The sequence below is a fragment of the Rhipicephalus microplus genome, unplaced genomic scaffold (genome assembly GCF_043290135.1).
Source record: "Rhipicephalus microplus isolate Deutch F79 unplaced genomic scaffold, USDA_Rmic scaffold_202, whole genome shotgun sequence".
Taxonomy (NCBI): Eukaryota; Metazoa; Arthropoda; class Arachnida; order Ixodida; family Ixodidae; genus Rhipicephalus; species Rhipicephalus microplus.
In genome coordinates this window covers 57,501-67,500 of record NW_027464773.1, presented here as the reverse complement: position 1 = coordinate 67,500, position 10,000 = coordinate 57,501, and the positions used below count along the sequence as shown (strand labels likewise).

At 60.5% G+C, this 10,000-nt stretch overlaps 1 non-coding gene across 1 annotated transcript; it reads right to left on the bottom strand.

Moving 5' to 3' along the window:
• Positions 1 to 1,059: 1,059 nt before the first annotated feature.
• LOC142792066 (small subunit ribosomal RNA) lies at positions 1,060 to 2,874 on the bottom strand. The gene has a single exon (XR_012890623.1). It is a non-coding gene; the product is annotated as a small subunit ribosomal RNA (ribosomal RNA).
• Positions 2,875 to 10,000: the final 7,126 nt, after the last annotated feature.

The window sequence follows — 10,000 nt, the reverse complement described above, 5'->3', positions numbered from 1 at the left end:
AGGACCACTTTCGGCGCCGGAGCCGCGTACGAGCCTACTCGAGGCGGAAGAACGAAGCCAGCAAGGGCCTGGCCGCAAGTGCGTTCAATTGTCGGGACGTCCAAGTCCCTCGTTCTTCCGTGCTTCCTCTTTCGGCAAGTCGTTGCGGCACCTTCCCAAAGCGCGCAGACCCGCTAATCGCGACGAGCGCGACGTGGCCGTGCCGCCTTTCCCTCGGCAGCAAGCAAAACGCCTGGCAACGTCGACGCTCCCCTAACCGCGATCTCGCACCGTGTTTCGTGTGGCGAATTCAAAAGCCGGCCGGCGCTGCTGCAACCATTACGGTCGGTACGCATACGCCGCGGAGGGCGGGACGGTCATCGGAGCGTGCGGTTCCTCCATCGAGTACTGCGCACCTCGGCCGTCGCATCGCCGTGCCATGACCGGCCGCGCGTCAACGCGAACCGGTGCCAGCGAGATCCCTCGCCTGCAAGAACCGACCGGCAGCCTCCGTCACCCGAGGACGCGGAGGCGCTTGCCGCGGACGGCGGGACGGTATGCACTGGTGCACAGCGGACCCGTCACATCGCCAGTTCCTTGACCGACCGCCGACGCTTGTGCCGTTCCTCTCGTACTTGGCAGTCGCCGCGCGATTGTCGGGTCTCGTTCTTGCACGCTCGAACGGTCGGGAGGGCACTCGGCTGGCGTTTCGGGAACGCGCAGCCTCGCCTTCTACCGACGTAACCACGACTCGCCGTTCGCGCTCCGCCGCTCCTGTTTACAGTACTAGGCGGTCCCGCAGCGGTCGGGTCGCGCATTTCGAGCGCTTCGAGCCACGGTGCAGTGGCGGGTCGAAAGCCGACCTATGAGTGCGTTGCGCCGTTTGTACCCGCGTCCGCCACCTGGCCGACCGTCCAAGGTCGCGGTGTTGGCGTCCGCTGGGCGCAACAATTTGTCACGGGGTGCCGCTCCACATTCAGGCAGCCCCGTGGGGAAAAGCCGACCCCGCGTCCAAACGGGGTCAGCGGCAGAAAGTGTCGGGCGCAGACGCAGCTGAGGCGCTCACCCTTCACAATCCGTTAATGATCCTTCCGCAGGTTCACCTACGGAAACCTTGTTACGACTTTTACTTCCTCTAAATGATCAAGTTTGGTCATCTTTCCAACAGACCGGCGCAACCGAAAGGCCGCGCCGGACATCGGTCCGAAGACCTCACTAAATCATTCAATCGGTAGTAGCGACGGGCGGTGTGTACAAAGGGCAGGGACGTAATCAACGCGAGCTTATGACTCGCGCTTACTGGGAATTCCTCGTTCAAGGGGAACAATTGCAAGCCCCTATCCCAATCACGAAAGAAGTTCCACGGGTTACCCAGTCTTTTCAGACAGGGATAAAGACACGCTGCTTCCTTCAGTGTAGCGCGCGTGCGGCCCCGGACATCTAAGGGCATCACAGACCTGTTATTGCTCTGTTTCGTGCGGCTAGGAGCCGCTTGTCCCTCTAAGAAGGTTGTAAGGTGCTGGGAACCCCGCACCTATTTAATAGGCTAGAGTCTCGTTCGTTATCGGAATTAACCAGACAAATCGCTCCACCAACTAAGAACGGCCATGCACCACCATCCACCGAATCAAGAAAGAGCTCTCAATCTGTCAATCCTCCCAGTGTCCGGGCCGGGTAAGTTTTCCCGTGTTGAGTCAAATTAAGCCGCAGGCTCCACTCCTGGTGGTGCCCTTCCGTCAATTCCTTTAAGTTTCAGCTTTGCAACCATACTTCCCCCGGAACCCAAATACTTTGGTTTCCCGGAAGCTGCCCGCCGAGTCATTTGAGTAACTCAGGCGGATCGCTGGTTGGCATCGTTTATGGTCAGAACTAGGGCGGTATCTGATCGCCTTCGAACCTCTGACTTTCGTTCTTGATCAATGAAAACATTCTTGGCAAATGCTTTCGCAGTAGTTCGTCTTGCGACGGTCCAAGAATTTCACCTCTAGCGCCGCAATACGAATGCCCCCGTCCGTCCCTCTTAATCATTACCTCGTATTCCAAAAACCAACAGAACAGAAACGAGGTCTTGTTCTATTATTCCATGCAAGTTTATTCAGGCGACTCGCCTGCGTTGAGCACTCTAATTTTTTCAAAGTAAAAGCACCGGCCATCTCGAGGCACACAATGAAGTGCACCAAGAAAGAACCGGCATGATGTTCAGTCCGAGCCGTCGCATCGGGTAGATGCACTACTCGTCTGGAACTGAGATCCAACTACGAGCTTTTTAACCGCAGCAGCTTTAGTATACGCTATTGGAGCTGGAATTACCGCGGCTGCTGGCACCAGACTTGCCCTCCAATTGATCCTCGTTAAAGGATTTAGAGTGTACTCATTTCAATTACGGGGCCTCAAAAGAGTCCCGTATTGTTATTTTTCGTCACTACCTCCCCGTGCCGGGAGTGGGTAATTTGCGCGCCTGCTGCCTTCCTTGGATGTGGTAGCCGTTTCTCAGGCTCCCTCTCCGGAATCGAACCCTGATTCTCCGTTACCCGTAACAACCATGGTAAGCAAGTAACCTACCATCGAAAGTTGATAAGGCAGACACTTGAAAGAAACGTCGCCGGCTCGTGGCCATGCGATCAGCACAAAGTTATCCAGAGTCACCACACAATACGGGCCGAAACCCGATCGATCTTGGTCTAATAAAAGCACCCGTTACCCAAAGGGCTCCAGGCTCACTGCATGTATTAGCTCTAGAATTGCCACAGTTATCCAAGTAGGAAGAAACGATCTAAGGAACCATAACTGATTTAATGAGCCATTCGCGGTTTCGCCTTATTTCGGCATGTACTTAGACATGCATGGCTTAATCTTTGAGACAAGCATATGATTACTGGCAGGATCAACCAGGTAATCGTTCGACTGCGCGTCCGTCCTCGCCTTCGGCGGGCCGGACGCAGTCTGTGTGCGGCGGAGGCCACCTTCCCCAACACGCTTATTTTGCACTCCGAGATGACGGCGTTCGAGCTCGCTACGGCACAACCTTCCCGAAAGACGAGTGGGAGCCGTGCGGCAAGAAGCACGTTCATGCTCGCTCTTTTTCGTTGCATCGACTCGGTCGCGCCGTGCGGGTTGCCCAAGCCCGCTGCACTGTCGGTGGACCGGCCGGAACTAGCAACGGAGCCGAGACTGCAAAGCCGCCAGACGACGGGTCACGCCCGCGTCTTCGGCGCTTTCGCATCTGAATCGCCCGAGGACGACACGGAACACACCTCGATATCGTGGTAAAACGGCACCGTCCGACAACCAGCCCCTAACGCATCAAGCGGATGAGGCTGCAGACGACTGCCGTGGATTCCCCTGGAGCAGACCCGAGGACACGCTTGACGAGGCCGAAGCCCGCCGCATATCAGACACCCGGTCGCTTTCGCGTACGCCGCTCACGAGAACCCCCACATAATAGCAGCGATAAGTACCCAGACCTCCTTGGGCACTAATACGAGCGTACTCGAGAAAATTTCACCGCGGGTGTGCCCCGAAACGTGTGGCACGTTGAGCGTGCCACAAGTCTACGTCGCTCTCAAACCCGCCGAGGTCGTAGAATTTGCGACCCTACTCACGAAATTCCCACCGAGGATACGGCCGCAAACGTACCGCACCTTGGGTAGGCCACGAGTTTGTGCAACACTACGCTGACGGCACAGCACCGAGGTCGTGCGCGCACGCACGGGAAAATTCCGCCGCGGTTTCTGCCGAAAACGTGAGGCACCACGACTCTCCGCAAGTTCGCGTCGACTGCGAAAGACCGAAGTCGTGAACGACGTGTCCGCTACTCGCCGCCGACACGCTGGACACCAAACGTACAACGACTCGACGGCGTCGTAGAGGCCCACGACGCGGTTTTCCTTAACGACGTCTCGGCGTGGCACCGACAGGTTAGAACGGCCGACCAACGTTCCCTGTCCGCCGTTCGGCTCAGTCGAAGGGCTCGGCGACTTCGGCAACGCTGCGAAGCCGCACGGTGACGCACGCCATGTCCCCATTTTTTTTTTTTTTCTTTCTGCGTCTGCCGGGGTGCCCCTATAATAGCAGCGATAAGCACCCAGACCGCCGTGGGTCGCTCGCCCTGGCTGACGTGGTTTTTCGTACTCCTGCGGCGGTCGCCGTCAAGCACGTCCAAATACGCTACTTTCGTGGGCGCATTCACGCTCTTTCGCTTCGCCGGAGTGCCAGCACTCACTCTGCCAAAAACGGCGAACATCCGAGCGGCGGTTCCCACTTTTGCGTCGGCGTCGCAAACCCCGCCCCGGCAGACGAGGTTTGCCGTACTCGTGCGACGGTGGCCGGCGGGCACGTCGAAAGACGCCGATATCGTGCGCGAATTGGCGCACCTTGGCTTCACCGGAGTGCCGCCACTGACTCCTCCAAAAACGGCGAAGATCCGAGCGGCGCTTCCCACTTTCGCATCGGCGTCCCGAACTCCGCCCCGGCTGACGCGGTTTACCGTACTCGTGCGACGGTCGCCGGCGAGCACGTGGAAAGACGCCGATATCGTGCCCGAATCGGCTCCGTTCGGCTTCGCCGGAGTGCCAGCACTGGCTCGGCGAAAGACGACGAACATCCGAGCGACGGTTCTCACTATTGCGTACGCGTCGCAAACCCCGCCCCGGCAGACGCACTTTGCCGTACTCGTGCGACGGTCGCCGGCGAGCACGTAGAAAGACGCCGATATCGTGCCGGAATCGGCCCCGTTTGGCTTCGCCGGAGTGCCAGCACTCACTCGGCCACAAACGGCGAACATCCGAGCGGCGGTTCCCACTTAGCCGTCGGCGTCCCGAACTCCGCCCCGGCAGACGCGGTTGCCGAGCTCGTGCGACTAGCGACCGCGAAGCCGTCTCGCGACGCCGCTTTCGTGCGCGGCTCCCACTGCGACCTGGGTCACCCGAGGTCGACGAGCAAGAAAGAATGTCGAAAAAAATTTTTTTTTTTTTTTGCGTCTGCCGGGGTGCCCCTATAATAGCAGCGATAAGCACCCAGACCGCCATGGGTCGCTCGCCCCGGCTGACGTGGTTTTTCGTTTTCCTGCGGTGGTCGTCGTCAAGCACGTCCAAACACGCCACTTTCGTGGGCGCATTCGCGCTCTTTCGCTTCGCCGGAGTGCCAGCACTCACTCTGCCAAAAACGGCGAACATCCTAGTGGCGGTTCCCACTTTTGCGTCGGCGTCGCCAACCCCGCCCCGGCATACGCGGTTTGCCGTACTCGTGCGGCGGTGGCCGGCGGGCACGTCGAAAGACACCGATATCGTGCGCGAGTCGATGCTTCTTGGTCTCGCAGGAGGGCCGCCACTCACTCCTGCAAAAACGGCGAAGATCCGAGCGGCGCTTCCCACTTTTTCGTCGGCATCGCAAACCTCGCCCCGGCAGACGCGCTTTGCCGTACTCGTGCGACGGTCGCCGGCGAGCACGTCGAAATACGCCGATATCGTGCCCGAATCGGCCCCGTTTCGCTTCGCCGGAGTGCCAGCACTCACTCGGCCAAAAACGGCGAACATCCGAGCAGCGGTACCCACTTAGCCGTCGGCATCCCGAACTCCGCGCCGGCTGACGCGGTTGCCGAGCTCGTGCGACTAGCGACCGCGAACGCGTCTCGCGACGCCGCTTTCGTGCGCGGCTCCCATTGCGACCTGGGTTACCCGAGCTCGACCAGCAAAAAAGAAGGTCGAAAAAAAATTTTTTTTTTCTGCGTCTGCCGGGGTGCCCCTATAATAGCAGCGATAAGCACCCAGACCGCCGTGGGTCGCTCGCCCCGGCTGACGTGGTTTTTCGTACTCCTGCAGCGGTCGCCGTCAAGCACGTCCAAATACGCCACTTTCGTGGGCGCTTTCGCGCTCTTTCGCGTCGCCGGTGTGCCAGCACTCACTCTGCCAAAAACGGCGAACATCCTAGTGGCGGTTCCCACTTTTGCGTCGGCGTCGCCAACCCCGCCCCGGCATACGCGGTTTGCCGTACTCGTGCGGCGGTGGCCGGCGGGCACGTCGAAAGACACCGATATCGTGCGCGAGTCGATGCTTCTTGGTCTCGCAGGAGGGCCGCCACTCACTCCTGCAAAAACGGCGAAGATCCGAGCGGCGCTTCCCACTTTTTCGTCGGCATCGCAAACCTCGCCCCGGCAGACGCGCTTTGCCGTACTCGTGCGACGGTCGCCGGCGAGCACGTCGAAATACGCCGATATCGTGCCCGAATCGGCCCCGTTTCGCTTCGCCGGAGTGCCAGCACTCACTCGGCCAAAAACGGCGAACATCCGAGCAGCGGTACCCACTTAGCCGTCGGCATCCCGAACTCCGCGCCGGCTGACGCGGTTGCCGAGCTCGTGCGACTAGCGACCGCGAACGCGTCTCGCGACGCCGCTTTCGTGCGCGGCTCCCATTGCGACCTGGGTTACCCGAGCTCGACCAGCAAAAAAGAAGGTCGAAAAAAAATTTTTTTTTTCTGCGTCTGCCGGGGTGCCCCTATAATAGCAGCGATAAGCACCCAGACCGCCGTGGGTCGCTCGCCCCGGCTGACGTGGTTTTTCGTACTCCTGCAGCGGTCGCCGTCAAGCACGTCCAAATACGCCACTTTCGTGGGCGCTTTCGCGCTCTTTCGCGTCGCCGGTGTGCCAGCACTCACTCTGCCAAAAACGGCCAACATCCGAGCGGCGGTTCCCACTTTTGCGTCGGCGTCGTAAACCCCGCCCCGGCAGACGCGGTTTGCCCTACTCGTTCGACGGTCGCCGGCGAGCGCGTCGAAAGACGCCGATATCGTGCGCTAATTGGCGCTCCTTGGCTTCTCCGGAGTGCCGCCACTCACTCCTCCAAAAACGGCGAAGATCCGAGCGGCGTTCTCCACTTTCGCATCGGCGTCCCGAACTCCGCCCGGGCTGACGCGGTTTACCGTACTCGTGCGACGGTCGCCGCCGGGCACGTCGAAAGACGCCGATATCGTGCCGTAATCGGCCCCGTTTGGCTTCGCCCGAGTGCCAGCACTCACTCGGCCAAAAACGGCGAACATCCGAGCAGCGTTTCCCACTTTCGCATCGGCGTCCCGAAGCCCGCCCCGGCAGACGCGGTTTGCCCTACTCGAGCGACGGTCGCCGGCGATCACGTCGAAAGGCGCCGAATTCGTGCACGAATCGATGCTTCTTGGTCTCGCAGGAGGGCCGCCACTCACTCCTGCAAAAACGGCGAAGATCCGAGTTGCGCTTCCCACTTTTTCGTCGGCGTCCCGAACTACGCCCCGGCTGACGCGGTTTACCGTACTCGTGCGACGGTCGCCGGCGGGCACTTCAAAATACGCCGATTTCGTGGGCGCATTCACGCTGTTTCGCTTCCCCGGAGTGCCAACACTCACTCTGCCGAAAGCGGCGATCATCCGAGCGGCGGTTCCCACTTTTGCGTCGGCTTCGCAAACGGCGCCCCGGCAGACGCGCTCGTGCGACGTACTCGTGCGACGGTCGCCGGCGAGCACGTCGAAAGACGCCGATATCGTGCTCGAATCGACCCCGTTTCGCTTCGCCGGAGTGCTGCCAGTCACGGCGCAGAAAACGGCGAACAAGTGTTTTTTTTTTTTTCCTAGAATTTGTGTTATAGAAGGCACATTTGATATCGGACGATAATTTTCAACTTTATCACGCGCACCGATTTTCGTGTAGAGGTTTGCAAGTTTATGGGAATTTCTCCACTTGGAATAATGCGATTTAGTAGTACTACGAGAACTTCATGGATGTACTCAAGGGTACGGGGCAAGTCAGTTACGTCAACACCTGCAGATTTTTTACACTTCAAACTGAAAATTGTTGGTTGTGAGTCCTCGTGTGATATTAAAGGCCGATTCGCTAACACATAGAACAAAGAAAGAAAGGAAGAAAAAACGCCCGCGCTCGCTCAAGAAACCTGGGTTCGCAACAAGTGGCAACAACAAGCAACCGAGCGAGTGCGCCAAAACCCGTGGCGGCCGAACAAACGCGAAGTCCCAACCGCGTCAGCCGGGGCGGCACGGGACAGGAAAAATCACTTCAGCCGGGGCGGCGGGGCACCGAATAAACCTCGTCACCTCGTCGCAGGATAAAAGAGGAAACAAAAAGTCTAAACAGCGTCTGCTGGAGCGAATGCGTAATAAAACAACAACAACAACAAAAAAAAAACACCCGCGCTCAAGAAGTCTGCAATCCTCACAAAAGGCGACTGTGACCGAGCAGCGTCAGCCGGGGCCGTGCGGAAACGGAAAAACCGCGACTACCGGGGCGTCGAGGCACCGAAAAATCCACTTCAGCCGCGGCGAAAAAAAAAAACAAAAAGAAAGACGGAGGGGGGGGGGGAACCACGTCTGCCGGGGCGAAGGAAAAAAAAAACGCGTCTGCCGGGGCGAGCCCGGGTGCGGCACCACCGGGAAAACTGTGGCAAACAGACATGGCGATCGAGTGAGTGGGCCGCCAGCCAGGCTCAGCCAAAAAGTGCAAAGTCCGAACTGCGTCAGCCGGGGCGGCAAAAACCGCGTCAGCCGGGGCGGCGCAAAAAACCGCGTCTGCCGGGGCGGCACGAAACCGCGTCAGCCGGGGCGGGGCGAAAACTGCGTCAGCCGGGGCGAAAAGAAAAAAAAAACGCGTCTGCCGGGGCAAGCCCGGGTGCGGCACCACCGGGAAAACTGTGGCAAACAGACATGGCGATCGAGTGAGTGGGCCGCCAGCCAGGCACAGCCGAAAAGTGCAAAGTCCGAACCGTGTCAGCCGGGGCGACGCAAAAACCGCGTCAGCCGGGGCGGCGCGAAAACCGCGTCAGCCGGGGCGGCACGAAACCGCGTCAGCCGGGGCGGCGCGAAAACTGCGTCAGCCGGGGCGGCGCGAAAACCTCGTCAGCCGGGGCGAGCGAAAAGGGGGGGGGGGGGGGGAACCACGTCTGCCGGGGCGAAAGAAAAAAAAAACGCGTCTGCCGGGGCGAGCCCGGGTGCGGCACCACCGGGAAGACTGTGGCAAACAGACATGGCGATCGAGTGAGTGGGCCGCCAGCCAGGCTCAGCCCAAAAAGTGCCAAGTCCGAACTGCGTCAGCCGGGGCGGCAAAAACCGCGTCAGCCGGGGCGGCGCGAAAACCGCGTCTGCCGGGGCGGCGCGAAAACTGCGTCAGCCGGGGCGAGCCCGGGTGCGGCACCACCGGGAAAACTGTGGCTAACAGACATGGCGATCGAGTGAGTGGGCCACCAGCCAGGCTCAGCCAAAAAGTGCCAAGTCCGAACTGCGTCAGCCGGGGCGGCAAAAACCGCGTCAGCCGGGGCGGCGCAAAAAAACCGCGTCTGCCGGGGCGGCACGAAACCGCGTCAGCCGGGGCGGCGCGAAAACTGCGTCAGCCGGGGCGAAAGAAAAAAAAAAAACGCGTCTGCCGGGGCGAGCCCGGGTGCGGCACCACCGGGAAAACTGTGGCAAACAGACATGGCGATCGAGTGAGTGGGCCGCCAGCCAGGCACAGCCGAAAAGTGCTAAGTCCGAACTGCGTCTGCCGGGGCGGCACGAAACCGCGTCAGCCGGGGCGGCGCGAAAACCGCGTCTGCCGGGGCGGCACGAAACCGCGTCAGCCGGGGCGGCGCGAAAACTGCGTCAGCCGGGGCGAGCCCGGGTGCGGCACCACCGGGAAAACTGTGGCAAACAGACATGGCGATCGAGTGAGTGGGCCGCCAGCCAGGCACAGCCGAAAAGTGCTAAGTCCGAACTGCGTCTGCCGGGGCGGCACGAAACCGCGTCAGCCGGGGCGGCGCGAAAACCGCGTCTGCCGGGGCGGCACGAAACCGCGTCAGCCGGGGCGGCGCGAAAACTGCGTCAGCCGGGGCGAGCCCGGGTGCGGCACCACCGGGAAAACTGTGGCAAACAGACATGGCGATCGAGTGAGTGGGCCGCCAGCCAGGCACAGCCGAAAAGTGCTAAGTCCGAACTGCGTCAGCCGGGGCGGCAAAAACCGCGTCAGCCGGGGCGGCGCAAAAAACCGCGTCTGCCGGGGCGGCACGAAACCGCG